At 39.6% G+C, this 19,896-nt stretch overlaps 1 long non-coding RNA gene across 1 annotated transcript; it reads right to left on the bottom strand.

Moving 5' to 3' along the window:
* Positions 1-16,284: 16,284 nt before the first annotated feature.
* LOC134530193 (uncharacterized) lies at positions 16,285-18,539 on the bottom strand. The gene is made up of 7 exons (XR_010074790.1): positions 18,471-18,539; positions 18,153-18,382; positions 17,179-17,280; positions 16,993-17,097; positions 16,804-16,902; positions 16,604-16,699; positions 16,285-16,384 (listed from the first exon to the last, which is right to left on the bottom strand). It is a non-coding gene; the product is annotated as an uncharacterized LOC134530193 (long non-coding RNA).
* Between the last annotated feature and the right edge of the window lie 1,357 nt (positions 18,540-19,896).

Genomic DNA, 19,896 nt, shown 5'->3' on the forward strand with positions numbered 1-19,896 from the left:
TCAGCAAGGTAAGGTGTGCCGTGCGGACGGGGTAGAACAGCAGCGCCCCCGACGACCGGAGGAGCCCTTTCATACTGTGGCCCTCGACGTCATGGGGCCCTACCCCGGCACGACCCGGGGAAAGCGCTTACTCGTTGTGACCACCGACGTATTCACGCGATGGTCAGAGGCGTTCGCCATGTCCAATGCACGCGCAGAGATGATAGTGGCCCTCCTGGACAGCGATGTGTTCCCTTGCTACGGGTACCCAAAGACGCTACTAACAGACAACGGTACCCAGTTCACAGGGAGACGTTAGGCGGCAGACTTCCGACGCAGGGGAGTTGAGCATCACACTACCCCGACGTACCACCCGAGGGCGAACCCGACGGAGCGACGCAACCAGGACATCAAAGTTCAGTTGCGCCTCCGCCTGGGGGATGATCACTCGAAATGGGACGTACACCTGCCCATGTTGCTCTACTGCCTGCGCCGGTGAGTCAATGCCGTTACCAGCCATTCCCCCGCGGAACTGCTCCACGGTCAGAACCTCGCCCTACCGGGCGAACTGCGGGTCGCCGAGGCAGCAGGGGCAGTTACCCGCCCACCAGCCATTGACCTAAGAGAAGAGGCAGGACGGCACCAGGCCCAGTTCCTGGTCACCTGAACCCCCAGTCAGCCACTCCCCCAACACCACTGGAGCCAGGGCAGATGGTCTATGCCCGGTGTCAGCACCTGTCGTCCGGCGGGAAGAACTACTGCGCGGGGCAGAGCCCCAAGTGGGCGGCCCCCCGGGAGGTCTTGCGACGCCTAGGACCCACCACATACCTAATCAGACTCCCATATGGTAGGGCCACAAAAATCCACAGGGACGACCTGCATCTCGTTTCCACCACCGAGGATCCCTCTGAGGGTAGGGAGTGCCCAAGGGCCCCCACCCCAAATGCAACAGCCTCACGTGCCACATCACCTGTCGGCCAATCACCCTACCACCAACCTCCACCATGGACACCACATCACCACCCCCGTCACCAGCTCCCCATCCTACGCCAACAGCCACGCCACCAGCCACACCACCACCCACCACCTCACCCACCGACACGTAGGATGTGTGCCGGCCCACCATCATAGCTGATGCACCATCACCGATGTCACTGTTCGCATCACCAGTCACACGCCGCACATCACCGACCATGTCACCTGTCATGACTTCCCGCCAATTTAGCCGAAGTGCGAGGAGCGAGCTAAGGAGACTTGGGCATCTAATTGACAGGTTGGACCCAGGGGGCGAATGCCCCAGCAGGGCAACTACCATGACCACTCAGCCATGCCCCGAGGTATTTTACCCCCCCCCCCCCCCGACCAACCTGTGGTCAGGCAGTCCCACCGAGCGCGCAGGGCGCAGACGAGAGGATGTTGCGAGGGCAGCCGCCAAGAGGTACCCATTGCTCCTCCCGGCAGGGGGGATGGTGGTGACCAGACAGCCCCCAGAGTGGGAGGGGGGAATGTTAGTGCCGAGGGACCACGACAGTCCACCCGAGTCCGCCAAAATCCAGGGCACCTCAGGGAGTTCATTTGGCGTCCTCTACGACCACCAGTAGACCAGAAACCACACCCCGACATACCCCGCCTCAGTGTCATGTCTCTGCTACCCCCGTTCGCCCAAAACGCAGCAGCCTTGGGACCAATCCCCCAAGGCAGTGTTGGCCTCAGTGAAACGAGGCAATGCGTGTGATCGGGGCATCGATGACCATAGTGGCCTCAGGAAAATGGGGGCATTTGACGCCAACCATTAGTGCTCCTCGAATCCGCACAGACCGCTATTTCGCATCGTCGCCTCGCCCCGAGTGTGTGCGACGTGAACGCACCTGGGTGCGGGGTGGTGCAACGCCTCGAACATAAGCTGCCCCGCCTAATCGACTGTCGCCCGCGCGAAAGTCGACCACGGGGGTACTGTTAGGTGACCTGATTATCTGGACTTTGAAATTAACTTTTAGCACTCTTAAAAACAATATTAATTGAGTAATGGCTATATTTAAATATTATTTGTAATTCTGGACTTTAGCGCGATCAGGCGGCGTGCATGGCCCGGGATTACTTTTGTACACGACACGTTTTCGCGGGAGCGAGGCTGGAGAGTCGTGTGACCGTCACAGCCATCGCCAGTTGATCACCACCCTCCAAGGAGACAAGTCGCGAGTCGCCCGCAGAGCCTCTCGACCTCCGCCCTTGCCATCTCTACCGGAATTGCGTGAGTTTTCAACCCGTCAGTTCCGAGCCTCACGGACAGTCCGGCTAGTCGATCCGAGTTCACCCCTTACTTAATTCGTGCTCATCACCGGAACCTCCCAGTGTTACTTAAATACTGTTTCAGGTTAGTGGAGTGCGAAGTGTGCATGGAACATTAGGGTAGCGCGGCACAAGCCCATCAGAAACGTGTCTGTAGAGCACGGCTCCCAGTAAGCGGGGCATGCACGACGCAGTGCATGTATAGCATGCCTGTCATTAAATCACTTTAAATTGAGTCTCCACATATTTGTTACAACGCCCGTAGCATAGCGTCCCTGGTGGCTAAAACAGCCGGGGGTAACTCTGACGGAGTGACCCTTACTGCCTGCCGGCGACGTGGCGACGTCACGCCCTGAGACAAGAGTCTCGGCTACGCACTAGCACGTAGTTATTATTGCTAGTTGGCGCCCAAAAGCAACTCCACACCCTCAACATCACCTTGGCAGAAGGCAGAAGGCGTCAACCAATTAACGAACCATAACAACTGTCAACTAGTGAAAATAAAATGATAATTAATTAATGAGTGATCCACGTAAAAAACACAGGCTGTACATGTGTACTCATTAGAACTGTAAACTGATGAGTAAACAGTAAGAGTAAACGCTACACGGTAGTGCTTCCTGGCGGATGGCGGCTATTATTCCGTGCGCCTGCCGAGTGGAGTGAACAGTTTTACACCGAGCGCGCATTCTATGTAATTCGAGGAGAACTAGGAGAAGTATTTACATTTTAGAAGTTTTGTCGCCGCGGCCCTCGTGTACAACACAAGTAATTGCACCTGGCTTGTTTCCATGTGTATAGTTGGTTCGATTGATAATTGATATACTGATAGTGTTATGAGCACATATCTGTAACTCGACACGATTGGAAAACATATTTTTTTGGAAATAATACAGTTTTTTGTAAGTATGTATTAGTTCTGCGTATAAAAAATAAAATAACGTTAACCCTAATGGTGGTGCCAAGGCACCTATGGCACCTACCGTGCGCACGCCTATAAAAGGAGGTAATGTCAGCACCACCATGTTTGCAATGTCTTCAATATTGTTAAGGTATCTGGATATAGACTAATTCCAATAATCCTGTCTCAGGGAATGGTAATTTCTTAAATAGGTGCTCATTGGAAAAAAAATATTTGCAATAAATATTTTTAACAACTCATCCTAAAAAAAAATGCTGTCAAAAAGTTTAAATGTTGCTAACCTAACCAACCATTCATATAACACAACAGTATTTTAAATTTAACTGACATAACCCAATTGACAATTCTGGTCATATCACAGTATTTATGAAACATAAACCTCAACTAACCTAACCACACTTAATAAAACTGTAAGGTACTTAAAGCTCATTATCCTAAGTAAAACAAGCTTTTTGTAATTTTAACTGTTCCATGTCACATATCCAAGTATATCACTCGATTCTGATCCTGTAAATATTGATTTTGGACACATGACACTTGCTGTTTGAATTTAATTTCGAAAGAACCTGCTAAAAAAAAAACTTGCGATACAAAAATGAATTAAGATATTAAGTACTATACTGTATTCTACTTACGATCATTATTCATTGTTAAAATTGCCATCATCCGACCTCTGTGAAAGGCCCAGGAGGTACCTGAAGGGCGATACGGGCGTCGCGATGCTATTGTTGTCCGGAGGGGTGCCAGGCTAGCGGGCTGCTAGGCCATTGATGTCGGGTCATGGGTACTCTGCCCCTGCGTGCCCCGCCAGGTACACGGCTTGAAATCTAACCTGAATGGTTTTCCTTTGGCTGTGAAGGCCGCTCGGCCGTGTGGAGGACGGAAGACTACGGAAATGATTGTAACACAAGTTGGTGAGAATTATGTTTAATTTAAGAGCTTCACCGGGGGTCCGCGTGGGTACACGGTACTCTCTACACGTTCGCTCCGCGGTTCAGTCCAGCTACAAAAACTCTCACCAACACTTGGCAATGTCTAGCGGTTACACAGTTATACTTACAAAACAATCAAAAAACAAAAAAAAAACACAACACTTTGCGACACTGAAATGAATAAAGGGGCAATCTCGCGGGATGTGGGTCAATGCTCGCTGGAGACGGCCAGCGCCGAAAGTTAACGGGTGCAGGGGGCTCGATGAGCGGGCTCCAAGTTCGGAGTAACACTTACGTGATAGTGTAGCCGGCAGGCATATGCACTGCGTCCTTATATAAAATGCTCTTGCTGGAGTCGGCCAGTACCGTAAGTTTCGTGATCCGATACACAGCGAGGTATCACAATGAAGACTGTCGGGATAGGCCCGGTTCCGCAAAATGCGCGCCGAGTCGACGTGGGCAGCGGTGAATTAATAAAAGGATTTAGTTATGAAAGTATAGTGCAGAATAAAAATAATCAGTGAAACTAACTTGAATGCTGCCCACGGACACACGTCTGTTCCCGGCGCTGAGTGATTGGAGACTGCCAAAAGATGGCCGCTTCGCAATGGAGGGAACTTTCACCTCCTTTGTGAGTCGGCGCCAGAAACTTATAATAATCTAATTTGTTATACTATAAGTAAAAAACATGTTCCAGGTGCTTGATTAAAACTTTGCACCTGGTAAATAGTTGCCTAAGGCTTAACAGTTGTTTTAAATGATTTAATAATTTAAAAAGCGGCACCAAGTTGGCGACTGTAAATTTAACTATAAATTGTCTCAACGTGCACGGTTTGGGTTTGAATTCCCTTAGTTTGTCTAGACCACTATCACAGGCCAATTAATCAAGGCCAGTAGCCTCTGTGGCTAGTAACGAGGTTTGTTTTCTGTTCTGTGCGTGCCGCGCAGAACAGAAAACACTGCTTGTGATTAATTAATTTGGTCTTAATGCCTCGTTTGGGAATTGTTTTCCGTAGTCGAGCCCCGGGGGTTTCGGGTCCTGATGTTTAATTCAGTTAATTGAGGTCTGCTGGGGCGCTCGCTTGACTCATTCCGGCTGGGCTAGGGGTGCACTCCGAAAACGGGATCCGGTATTGGCGGTGCGGAGCACGGGCTTAAAGGCCATGGTCGGTACGACGTCAAACTACAAGTGTTTTCACTAAGTTCACTTTATAAAAGTGTACTTTATAAAAACAGCAAGCATCATGTACCACAGGATCAAGCCATTAGGATCACGGGATCAACTTGAATATGCAATACAGAATTTTCGCCATTTTTCTTCTTCAAGAACTCACTCTTCAGAGTTACCAGTTTACCAAAACAGTTGCTGCCTGAAACCCTGGTGTCAAGTTTGACATGCTGCGTCTAGGCATGCTGTGTGGTTCCATAAACATCAGCTGCTTATAGCACCACAATTTTGAAGAATATACATAATCAGGACTGCATCAGTTTTTTTTCGTTTTATTCCTTTCGGAAAGAAATTGTCTCCTGAGCCCATTTACTTTTTCTTTTACTTCTTCTACTGAGGTGTTAAGCCGAACCTGTAATAAAATAAAACACATTTCAAGTGCAAAATGCGAAGACTGATTTAACTGAATTTCTATATAATAAATGTGTAAATACTAAATAATAACACTTGTCAAAATAAGTGCTAGATAAAAAAGTAAAGTGTTATTAAAATCAACTAACAATCAATCATCATTGTTAAACCACAGGTTTTGATTATGTGCAGGATCGACTGAACAAAAATTAAATAAATAAATATATAATTTACTACAAGATCAATATTTTCAGGATCCAGCCATCAGGATCAAGGAATCAGCTTGGATACGCGATACAGAACTTTTACCTACAATTCTACCCAGCACATGATTTTTAACAAGATTAGAATCTTACCTTAGATACTTCTGGAGCAATGAACCTTAATGCCTCAGCTCTTTTATTCTTGTGATGATACTCAGCACTGCCCACTGCATACAAGCACGGTCGACTTTCATACAAATCGTTGCCGTTCATACAAAATGTCATATGTAAAAAACATCACTTTTCAGGAGACAAAAAAAAAAACAAAGTGTGAACTTACTATCCAACTGAAAATTAAAACATAGCCTTCAAAAGGACGCGAATGTTACAGTACCACCTCAAATATTCGTTAGTTGGGTTTATTAAGAAATTACCATTAGCATATGACCTTTTGCAGTTATATTAATTTTTTAAAAAATTACATAAGACATTTTGCACAAGGACATGTGACATTTTGAAGTTATAGCATCTCAACTTTATCATCAAATGGAAAACTTAATTCCTTTTGCACTGTTGTTTTGATATTTATTCAAACTCATAAATGAGGATCTTGTTGAGTAAAATTGTCACGGATGATAGAAAAATTTTATAAAGAGCAAATTAAGTTGTACAATTAATGATAAGCCAATTTAATTGAACAGGAAGAACATTGAAAATGCAACAAATTATATTATTAACATTTCCATTAAACTTTACAACCATAATGAAATATCTATTAAGAATTCTTAAACCTTTACTAAACAAGTAAAATACAAACAATAATGGTTAATACTGTTGAAAAATATGTTTGAGCTTACTAACTCAATGTATTTCACATGAAAAAATCCTAATAGAAATTTAGGTAGGTATACATAACTAAACATTTTATTTACATTGGCAAAATAGGCTACAATACAAAAAAGGCCAGGTTTCAAATTGCTAAAATAGTATGACATAAACCTCAGTAAAGTAATATAATTTCAAAGAAAGTGTCCATAATTCAGTCTTTGTTGGAAGATTAAATGGTATTTTCAAACTATGTGGTCACACTGCCCTAGTACATGGACAGAATCATCACATTCGTGAGGGAGGGTATCATAGACGTGATGGTAGTCCTCATGAATAACTTTCTTCAGTGACTGTAAGTCTTGAAACTTATTCTGTGTTATTTTCTATGGAGCTTTGTACAAGGGGAGTAAGATTTCATAGACACCGGATGTTTTAGGCCGCCGCGGAAGTTGAGTCCAGTCCTCGCTGAAATCCGCAGTTTGTAATAAATGTAATCATTGCTGTATCGAAAAGAACATAGGTCGGTAACAAAAGGATGACCCTTCTTTGATCCTGGTCTTACACTACTATAGTATCCATTCAAAAAATTGAAGAAGTCAGTGTATTTCAATAAATTAACTTTAAATGGACTTGATTCGCTCCTAGCTTTCTGAATAGCTTTTAAGTAATCGAATGGCAAAAAAATATATATTTTCGTCCTTGCTGTGAACAGAGTCCAACTCCATCTGGGTATGTCCTACTTCCAGATATTTTTGCTCAATCGTCACGCCAGTCTGGCGAGAAAGATGAAGTAGTGCAGTGGATAATTTTTCACACCGGTTTTAGTAAGTACACCCATCACTCCAGAGTACAATGTGAGAGAAACTCTTTTCGTTAATTTCCTTCTTAAAAAAATTAAAAAGAATTGAGGCAAACACGTCACTATCTAATTTCCCGTTGGCCTCATGCCACAAGAAACAGTTCACTTCTCCAGTTTTCATGTTATACATAGTATAATTATGCAATTTTAATTTTGTCTTATAGTAGGCAGAGGAGCTCATTACTTTTGGTAACAATAGAACAGCTTGAACATCTACTGTGTATGCTCCTAACAACTCACTACTTACTGAGATATCCTTATCCTTTTGTTTTTCTTCTCTAGACTTGTCCTTTTTTGTTTGATGTATTTTGAATTCCGAATCAGTCAAAGTACCTAGTTTATGTTTTAGACAAGTTTCGCACTGGTCTTTTTTTGGCTGATAAATGTCAATGTTTAATTTGTACATTACCCTAGAAAAGACAGACCAGCTTGCAGTGGTTTTTTTTGTTATTAACACAGAAGTTTTCTTTGTATTCTTTAAACAAGGCCACTTTACTTTCCCACATTGGCTCAAGATACAATTTCTCGCTAGATGCCCAGCAGTAGTGTGACTCCATTTTTGGAAGAGTTTCAAGAAATTCTTCTACAGAAAGAGACTTTACATCCACTGAAGATCACTTTCTTTTGGAAGACTTATTGCATGAGGGTGCTGACAAAGTTGATTCTGAAGGGATGGATGCATTCTCCAGTTCATGTTGCTCCAAATCAGTGTTATTGTAAAGAGAATGTTTTGCAGCCAAGACCGAACAGTCCTTTCAACCAGTCCAAATGTGTGCAAAACATTTTTTGCACACAATTACACGGACATTGTCTTTTAGATAGTATTTATATGTACCATTTCTTTTGGTGGATTCAGACAATGTGGATGATTTGCACCTCTGAACTATCGGCTTCCGTTCTACCAAAGAGGAGAGTGTGCTTTCCTACCAGACCAGTCATCTAAAGTTCTCCAAAAGTATTTAAAATTGTTATGTCTGTCTTCCTCCTGAATAACTGTGCAAGACAATGGAGTAGTATTTTTACTGTTCAATTTACACATACAGCGACTTTTCATTGTTCTTTCTTCTCTGGCAGCAATTAGTTTATACTTCTTTTTTTATTTTTTTAATCCCTTGTACTTCTCGCCTCGCATCCTATTTTCTTTGTTTACTTGATGCTCCCAAAGTTCTGGATTCGATAACCCCTTTCGGCTCCTTTTCCTATTTTCTACAGTCCCTCTTGAATTTTCTTCTTGCTGCCAGGTCTCATCCATAGGTTGTTCTTGTACAACAGAATATTCAGGGTTGTCTTCTTGTTGTTCTTCAGCTACACGACATTGCTTGTCTTCCACTTCTATTACAGCTGCTAACATTAATTCATTATGTTCTGTTTCCAAAATATCTTTACTTTCAATTTGCAATTTATTATAGTTAGGCCCAGCTTTGCTTTTTTGTTGTCTCATTAACATTTTCTTCTTCCTATGTTTTAGTCTTCTTTTTGTTGACATAGTGTCTTTATTTTTCTGTTGATAACCACTGCTTGACCCATCGCTAGGATTATTTTCTGAAGGTGCATAGCTATCAGAATCGGAAAATAAAGGGCTGTCACTGTCAGGAAACTCTGCATTGTAAACAGAATGGCAAGGAGTCTGGTGGTGTTCTATTCCTCTCCCAGGAATTTCATCACAGGAATCACTCGGTAAAAGATTTCCTGAAGTACAGTTGGCATCGACACAAATGTAAGGGCTACTCGTAACGTTAGTGTGTTCATCATTCCTAGGGTAACTATCTACTTTACTAGTACTGGACTCACTGCCCTGGGAATGTTGGGGTGTATGCGTACTTGGCGATTTTTTCGTTTTCCCGAGCACCAATTCAACCAAAATCTGGCCTCTGGACTTCATTTCCTACTACATCTGTAACAAAAACAGACACACAAGTATTAATATACTTATTGAAAGGTAACACGTGTGACCACATCAGGTTGGGTGTATAACAAGATAAACTAACATAGTCTAGGAGGGGGTCAGATTCGTACAACCACCTTAACTACAAAAACACTTTTAAGCTAAGTATTGGAAAATTAATGACACACTGTGTTGAGGGTTGGAAATAATTAATCTCCTATTTTCTATATTATAACATTCAATTAGAGGAAAAGCCTCAATATTGTTAAGATGTTGTAGAATTATCTAGGGTAAAGTTGGATACACTGTTGATAATTTTTTTTATGGAATACAGTTGGTTATGCTGGTGTGTTGTGTTAGTCAGTCTATGTCGAAATTCTTTGTATCTATCAAGTAATGTAATAAATGTAACAGGTTATGGGCCAAGAAGAAGTGCCACTGTGTTCAGGCAAATATGTGTACAGTGAAATAACGAGATAGTAACATACAGGAATGAAATAGTGTACCATGGTAGCAAGAGAATCTGGGCAAGTTTGTTTTGTGCAATCATGGCTACAAGTTTGTCAACGCAGTATCCACAATTATCGGATACAAACTTAAAAAATTGGAAATTTCATGTGTTGCTGCTACTAGACGAAAAAGAGGTTCGACGAGTCTTGGATGGAAGAGAGAAGCTAGAATATTTGACAGGAGAAGAGTTGAAAAAGGCGAAATTAGAAGATAGGAAAGCAAGAAACATTATTATCAATTGTATTACAGATCGCCACATAGAATATGTGCGGGAAGCAGTGTCGGCTACGAATATGCTCAAAGCTTTGAGCAGTGTTTTTGAAAGGAAGAGTGCGATTTCGAAGTTACTAGTGCGAAGGAAACTACTGACTCTGAAGTGCACCACAACTTTACAGGAACACTTCAATAAATTTTATGACCTGGTATACGATCTCGAGGCAATGGGATCGAAAATGAAACAGGATGATAAAGTTTGCCATTTGCTCCTAACCCTACCTGAATGCTGTGCCAACATAATCACAGTGTTAGAAACATTAGACACTTATCTAATCTTGGATTTTGTCAAGTCAAGACTTTTGGATGCAGAATTGAAACAAAATCACATACAAACAGATGTGGAGCGTGTGGAAAACACTTAATTTGTTGCAGGAAACAGACCAACAAGAAAATGTTATGGGTGTGGTGACCCTAGGCATCTGATTGCAGACTGTCCTAAGGTAAGAAATAATCGCTCAGGTAGAGAAGGAAACAATGACTGGTCTGGCAGGAGCTCGAGAGGGCAAGGTAAAAAAAAACGTGCGTGCTTCTGGAAATAGATATAACTCAAGTTACACCTGCAATGACGAAAGTGAGGTTACATTTATCGCAACTGCAGGAACAGAAGAGTCAGTGTGTGTTGGTCAAGGAGGTGAGCTACAAGAGATAAGGTTTGTTCTTGACTCTGGGTGCACAGACCATTTGGTCACTTGTGATATAAAAGACATTATGACAGATGTGGAAGACCTGGAGATACCTGTCATAATAAGGGTGGCAAATGGTGAAGAGTTAATAGCAAAACACAAAGGGATAGTTAGGCTCCAGAATGATGAACAGAAAATAAAATTAGAAGCACTCATTGTGCTAATCTATTGTCTGTCAAGAAGTTGGTATGTTCTGGTAAGAAAGAAATTTTCAAGGCTAATAGGGCAGAGATAATGGACAACAATAGGCTGATATTGGAGTGTGGTACATTGGGAAAACTATACGTTGCTAAGTTCTCACCGTGTAGGCCCATAGAGGGTGTGTGCTCAGTAGCAGAGAAAGGTGATCTGTGGCATGAGACTTGGACATTTAAACCACAAGGGTTTGAAACAAATGGGATTATCCACATCAAGTAAGGCTTGTATGCATTTAGGCAAGGAAAAGCTAATAGACAACCTTTCCATAAGAGCTTTTCACCAAAATTCTCCCACATTGGAAAGCTTCTGCACACAGATATTGGAGGGCCAATGTCCACACAAACTATAAAACAGGAATGGTCGCGATCTAAAAAGTTTGTGGACTTAGAAAATATTCAGCTGCCGAGTTGATTACGTCACGAAAAATTCAATGTCAAGGTCAAACCGAGCGATCAATGACGTCACGTCTCAACATACTCAATTTCAAGATCGTTCCGAATAGTCAATGACGTCACGTCGGACCAAATTCAATGTCAAGTCGATATCTAGCGGGCAATGTTTATTGACTCAGGTCATGTTTATTTAATACACAAGAGCAGTCAATGACTCCTATTACGTCTTAGAACTTACGTAATTCTGATTATTAGTGAATTCAACTAGTAAACAGATTGATTACTAAAAATGTATAGGTCTGGAACAATGTGCGAATAGAATTCAAGGTCTATAGCTTTTTACAAACAGAATAAAAATTTTGAACATATCTCTCTCGTAGACTTACAGGTGAAGATCCGATGCTTGACGTATGAAGGTGACGAATGAAATATAAAGATGGTTTCATGAAAAAGCTTAGTTATCTTTGTTAAGAGACACTATCATTCCTTAAGCTACAACCGCTTTGAAATGCAATATCAAAATTGGGAAAGCCCAAGTGCAGTAAGAAAGTTATTTGTGGTTGATAAAAATACTGAGAAGGTACACTGAAAAAAAAGTTTTTTTCCACCTAGAAAATCTTTTCCTCCCGTAAAGAACCTGGTATTCTAGTTTTTAAAATACCAAAGTTTTTTTCCCACACTAATAAGTATTCTGATTGCTAAAAAACTCGGTTTCCTTCTCAGCAAAATACCAAAATAAAAAATATGGCTGACTTAACCTCACTCAGTTGACACATATTTAAGTAATGTTTATTTTAATACGAGCCTTTTTTTAATAATATTAAATTAACTACTAATTTTAAAAGTTGTATTTATAATAAAATTACTGGAAAATTTAATTTCTATAAAATATTTTTTTAACTGAAAAACTTTTCGAGTGTAAACAAACATCAGCAGTGTGGAATTGGAGGGAAATCAGAGAATTGGTGGCGCTACCACTGCGGTTGCTATGGTAACGCAGCATTAAGTTTTAGCTCTAGAAAAAACTTAGGTATTCTCAGGGGAAAAATACCAGTTTTTTAATATTAAGAAACTTATACTGGATATTAAAATACTCGGATAAAAATATTTTGTATCCTGGGAGGAAAAAAACTTTTTTTTCAGAGTATTGGAGCACATTAATTTGATAAGGGTTACCAAAACAGAAAAGCTCTATTGGCCTGAACAAAAACTGATATGGTTTAGTTAGTCTTGTCATTAAGCATATACTATTTCTGATGAGTTTATATTCATCAAGAAATTCCTGTGGGAATTCCAATATGTGTCAGTTGGCACCGTGCCTACTTGGATCTAATAAATTGGTATTGTTGACATTGAACTCTGGGTTTTATCCAGTTAAATGTAGAACGGAAATATTTCGCATTAGAAATGGTTATATACTTATGTACTTCCGATAAGTTCACTCAAATATTTCAGTGATAATCACTTGAATACTAAATCATTAGTTTCTTATCATTTTTCACTTTTGTATCTTCTTTACGTTTTCTAGGCTTGTCCATAAAACATGTATCGATAAAAACATGACGAACAATTATAAAAATTATTTAAGTAATCAAGAAGTCACATTTTACTGTTGTATATTGTTGCCCGAACAATAGACGTTTTAGGTATCATTTGGCGCAACACTTTAGAAACACGATTATCATAAGTGGAGAAGTGGTTTATACCACGCAACCATTAAATACTAGATAGTGTTGGGCACCAATTCTGTATGCGTAAATAACATATAAAAATGTATATCCCACATATATATTACACTAGCTAGTGCCCGCGACTTCGTCTGCGCAGGATTAGAATTTCAAGTTGCTTATATTAGCGTGGCGTAGAAAAGAACTAACAATATTTTTATAAATTGTAGCCTATTTGTTATTCTGATGTATAAGCTATATTATTGTTAAGTTTCATTAAAATCCATTCAGTAGTTTTTACGTGAAAGAGTAACAAACATCCATCCATCCATACTTACAAACTTTGAGATTATAATATTAGTAGAATATGTATCAAAAATAACTATTCTAGTGTACTACGCCCACAACAAAGCACTTGGTCGTTACAATTTTATACTATATAAATGTCGTAAAAGTGTTCGTGCTGAATGATATAGTGAAATATTTACGAGCGCTCGCCCATAGTTTTCGCCAAGCCCTGAGATTACCAAATATAAAACAAACATTGGGAATACGCGCAGCATGTAACTTCATGACATTTTTTTTTATTTAACTAATGAACAAGGTGGATCTATATAGCTGGTAAATCAGACTCCGAAAAGACTAGTTTAAACAGAACTACCTTTGAGTGAGGAACTATTCCTGCTTCTGAAATTGAATTGAAAGACAAGTGCAATATTCGTTGTGGCTAAACTATAAGTGAGTGAAAATGACTATTGAATTTGAATACCTATCTGCCATTGACTTCTTACTTCTTATGGACAATCTAGATTCGTATGACCTCATCCGTCAAGAATACTATATTATTGAGCAGAACCTGACTAGTTTCGAAGAGTCTAATGATGTGCCTGACAACAAAGGGTACCGACAGCTGCTGCACCGATTTCTTTGCTGCATGAAAAAGTACCCTAGGGCTAATTTTATAGACGGTTATGACGCGTACGACAGAGAGCAAAAGTATATTTGCGTAAGTGATCCGGAAGCAGAAAACTGTGAGAAATTTTGGGAATCAGCCTGGTACCGTAAGGTGACTACCATCGTGAACATATCACAAAGAGGAGAGGAAGAATGCTATCAGTATTGGGGTTCCAGCAAAGGAAGTGAGATAGAGTGTGGAGGGTTCAGAGTTAAGACTCTGAAAGTCACCAAGAGAACTCGTTTCATTTCAACACTGTTACGCTTGTCTGACCGCGGAAACCACGAGCGTCAGATTTGGCACTATCATTACACTGCTTGGCCAATTAATAACAGTGAAAATGACCCATTGATGTTTTTGTCTTTTGTGTGCAGCCTGAATGACACGTATACTCTTTTTAAAAAATATCAACCGGCTGGTTGGAAGCCTGGGGTTATTCTTATTCATTGCAATGATGGTACCAGTAGTTCGGCGGTATATTGTATCCTGGACATTTGTGTTACCCAATTCAAATACACAGGTACGGTTCCAGTAGCAAGCACTTTACAGAAAATGCGACGACAAGCGCACAGCTGCTTGAATTTTGACGCAGATGACTATATTTTCTGCTATCAAGCCATTCATATATATGTTTTGGGAGAGATGGGGATGTGTCAAAGATATCTAGATGAAAGAAAACTCACTAGAATCGACACACTGTTGCAGTTATAAACATTTCGCGTGCAAGCTTCACCACGTGGTTCGTTTGTTGTTTTCTACACCTTTATTTTTCTCGAGGTGTATTGTTTATAAATGTTGCCAACCAATGACTTTGTACCTGTGATACCGTAAGTTCTAAAGATCTTTGTGAACTGAAACTGTTATAGCACGTAAACTTTTTTAGTGTTACTATGAATGTATAAGGCACTTTGAATTATATTAAGTTTTGTAAGTTTTGAATTCTAATTAAGAATCGCTTATAAAACTCTTAGTGTATATGCAAAGGCAAAAAAAGGTGTTTTTTTTGTAAGTAGTTTGATAACCCATTTATTCGGTCCAAAATAGGTACATGATATAATGACACCTACGCTTAACGTTTTATAGAAGGGAAATATTAGACTGTTGTTATGTTGTATTAAAAATAAACATCGACTGATATCTCGGGGAAAACCAATGGACCGTTTGAATCCATAAATTGGCTTTGTTCCAATATGCAGTACTGGTCTAGAGTTTCCGCGCGTTGCGATATGATAATGATAAATTCAAAATAAATTTATCCCAGTCGTACTTTGATATTGCTTTGGGGCGGTACCCAGTTACTTTCTGACAATTCATCAGAAGAAATGGAGTCCTTTGTGATTGGCAATGTTTTCGGCGCTAGAAACAACAGAGGGGACAACTTTCTTCATGACATTTGTTACCATGGGTGTTTGTCCCTGCTTCTACGAGCTGGATGGTGGCTAGATCAGACGCATGATTCTCTGTTGCAGCAATTCAATTATGAAGGATACCAGTGCGTCCATATTGTTGCACGACGGCACAGAGGGCAAAAAGCAGTGCAGCTGCTGGAAGTCTTGATGGACATGGGAGCAGATCTGAATGCACCAGACAGAAGGTCAGGAAGTACTCCGCTTCACTTAGCTGTCATCTATGAGGATTACGAGCTGGTAACTTGGATGTGTCAGGAGACTAGTGTGAACCTAGAATCTTGCGACTATTCTACCCTAACGGCCTACCAAGTCGCTTGGAAGAGAAATGATCACAAAATGATGAAAATTTTCGAGAAATTTGATGCTGACTGTGACCAGCCGTATTCAAGTGAGAGTGAAAGTGAAAATTAGATAGTTCTTAGATTTCTTATTTGTTGATAGTTTTGAGGTATCTGAATACTTTTAAGTTAGAAACTAAGTGTTTAAGAAGTGTCAATATCAGTTGAAGTAATGTTCACGTATTCTTCATTTTGATTCTCAAAGGGTTAATTATGAGCAGTGTCATGAGTCATGAGGCTTGTGAGGGCACATATCCTGTATATGGTTGTAAATAGTGTGTTTACTAGAAGTTAGAAATTGTAAGACAAATAAAACTAAGTATTTAATAACTTTGTAGAAACGTTTATTAAAAATAAGAACGCAAAGCTCCGAGGTTTTTAATTTCTTGTACTAAAAAATAAATCAAAACTGTAATTGTAACGAAAAATATTACAAAACAAATCCAAGGGGATGCTATCTTCAAGCTGTACCAGAATCGCCTGTAACAAAAGTATATCATTGAAGTTAGGCTGTGAGGAACATCTTATGTTTAAAGGACCAAAAACAATCTATTCAAAATTGCTACCATTGCTTAAATTCGACTATGATTTTCACTTTCAAGTAATCTGTCCCCGTATTTTTAATAAAAATTGATTGCAAACTACAGAACTCGGCTAAGAATGTATTGGGGAGTAATAAGGAATGTTACATAAACTTACTGAGGTCGTGGCAGGCGGTCATAACACACAATATCCCATCTATTTTCAGAAACCAGCTCCGCAGCTATGGAAGAATCCGCCAATTTCATGTCAGACCTGAAAAAAGTGAAGTTAAATTAAATAAAAGGATCATCCGGAAAGATAAAAGACTTTTTTTCTGCTCTACGAAGCTTATTTTCATTAACAATGGTCACACTTACACTATATCATCGAGCCGCTTGATGTTGTGAACTCTGTATGTTGTTCGGAAAGAATAATCGTACATCTTTAAGCCTGTGATGCCTTTTAGCAGTAAAATCCTGTAGAAATAGTTTTCAATCAGGAAAAAACTCTCTTGCACAATCAAAAGATCAAAATATTTATACTTGGGCAACAGATAAAATGCTTACCTTTGGAGGTCTGGTACAACAGTCACAACTGTGTGACGATCCGGCCTTTTCACAAGCAATTTCGTAATTAGGTGATCAAATTTTAGGTTCATAGGCAGGCATTGTCTGAAAATAAAAAATAAATCTCGAATATATGTTTTTCTAAGTCACGCAATTCAATTAATTTAATTATTGATGAATACTTACGTTGATTCCTCTTCCTTGTCATCAGGGCCGCCAGGTTTACGCTTCAGTATTACAATTTTCGCCGGGACTATCAGATCAGTTCTGTAAGTGTTTTCATCATCTCTGAAAACGTAGAAAGGGATGTCAATATCTTAATGTTAGAATGATGCAGGCAAGATCTTATATAAGTAAAAACTATCTCTAAAATCTTTTCTATATATTAAAATTGATGGTAGAGTGAAGTTAGCTTAGTATCGAGAATAACTCGCAAAAGTGGACCCAGATTCCTTATTGGTTAAGATTAAAGTGCGCGCGCAATTTAAATTTCTAATCCTATAAATAAAAATTGATGGTAGAGTGAAGTTAGAGTGAAGTTAGTTTAGTATCGAAAATAACTCACAAAAGTGGACTCAGATTCCTTATTGGTTAACATTAAAGTGCGCGCGCAATCTGAATTTCTAATTTTATTTAAATGAGATTGGCCAACCTGTTTCGGTTAAAGGATACATACATTTTATCCATGGCAAAAATCTCCGCCTTGCTTCACCGGTGAATGTTGTAATCTTTTCATAAATTTTGGAGGGACCCATGTGATTTTGTCTCAGAAATAAGAGCTCAGTCAAAAAGATATCATGACTATCTCATCAATGAAACACACAAATTATTTAAGTATTGTTATTAACAAATTACTAGATAATACTGACTAGAGAACATTTAAATCAAGATGTTATTACCGGAGACGTAAAATTACTAACATAAGTACTAAGACATTATTGCCAAGACAATATTAGAAAGATGTTATCGCCTGAGACGTTAAGAGAAGCTACCATTTCGGAATATATGGCTGTCTATTTATTTTATATACCCTAACTTTTGTAATTCTGTACTATACTATTTTATATCTGATAATTCCTCATTTAATGATGTAAGAGAGTCCTTTTCCTGTAAGCATTATTAAATAAATAAATACACAAGTGGAAACAAAGGATACTTACATCTGTTCTATCTTTTTGAAAACATATCCCGGCCTGGTCCCGTTAGTGGTAATCATCGCCGACACGTTCCCTACGGTCATGACGAACTTTTTTCCTGATTGATGACAGCAGATCCCATCTTGCGCCAAAAATTCGATTAAGTTTTGTATACCTTCCACTGGCCATTCTTTTGGTACTTTGATTTCCGAAGTCAGGACTCGGTAATCGTTCATTTTTGAAGGATCTGAAAACTGTTTTAAAAATAGTTAGATCTTTATCAAATCTAGCACGCGCATAGACAGATATGCGTATGTTTTAGAATTAAAAAATGATAATTACTGTAACACTGAAGCTGTCTTTCCAGATGGGCTCTTAGGAGCGAATGAGGTACCGGGGCTTTTTATACTAAGCCATACTCCCGTTATCAAAGATAGCGCAATGACATAATATACCTACACAGTAATAACAACACAATTAAGTGACCGACGTAAAATGAGCTATAAGAAACTAAATAAGATATTGAGATAGGTTGATGAGCTCATAACCTGCATATTAATCCAATGTCACCTGAGCCTAAGTTTATTGAATTCAAGGCCTTTCATTTTCGACTGGATTTTCAAAGATAGGGACACCATAAAAGTAAACTTTGCATAGAGTGGTTGAGTATTTTCTTATTAGGCACTTTAAGAACAAGTCTCTTTGTTCACGAAGATAGATAAATTCAAATGTTAAAAAATATAAACACGCCGTAAAGGCTCATTATTAATTTGTCTTACAAGTCATTATAGATAAATATTGACCTTTACTCTAATTGCAAGATAGCTACTCTTTGTAGATAATGTTCGTCGAAATTCTGATAAGAACAAATGTTTACAAAGAAAAGTTTGATAGCACCGAAAGATAAAAAAACACAATGGGACAAATACATTTAATTGGAGTTCTATAAGAAGAGCTTGACCTAGACAACAATAAAAACATTACGTCAGTAATTTTACCATCCAAGCTTTGAACTAATAATCCGATTGGAGCTTGATTATCCTATTACTTCCTAGACATACCATTAAATAGAGATGGTTGACTGCAGTTGACGAGGTTGGTAGCTAAGTGGTACTTTGCGTTGAGACAAAATCCCTGTAATCTTAGAAATTTCTTCTATAATTATTGAGAGATACCTTGCTGCAGTCGAGAAGTCCGGCGTCCGACCTAGAACCAAAAAACTAGCAACTTTATTTCGTTTATCAACAACTGCCAACAGCAGAAATGTAAACCAGCCAAATTGAAATCCTTTTCACTTACAGTCAAGTCCTCGTTACAATTGACTTCTTACGGCCTTTGCTACTCAAAATTACGTCATAAGCACAGTGCACTACCGTCTGTTCAGAATCTTGAAATTAAACTGTCCTTAACAGCCGGTCACATCTTTTTCTCGCGTCACACTCACTGCGAGAAACGGTACTATCCTTGTTGCACTCGAGATAATAAAGCAATTGCAGATTTATGTTTTTCTTCCAAACAAAGGAGAATTTAAAAAAAAAACGCTCTGCTATTAAATAGATAATTTAAAAATCTATTATAAAGCAGAGCGTCTTTTTCGAAATTGTTTCTTGTTTAGGAAAGAAATACAAACCTGCAATCATAGGGACCGGCTGTTAAGTATAGTTACATGTAATATACATCCATATTTAGATTTTTCATTGAGATTTGGTGGAAATATTTTCATGCGCACATACTTCGTAATATGCTGACGTATTACCGTCAAAGCCCT

The sequence above is a fragment of the Bacillus rossius genome, chromosome 1 (assembly GCF_032445375.1).
Source record: "Bacillus rossius redtenbacheri isolate Brsri chromosome 1, Brsri_v3, whole genome shotgun sequence".
Classification (NCBI taxonomy): domain Eukaryota; kingdom Metazoa; phylum Arthropoda; class Insecta; order Phasmatodea; family Bacillidae; genus Bacillus; species Bacillus rossius.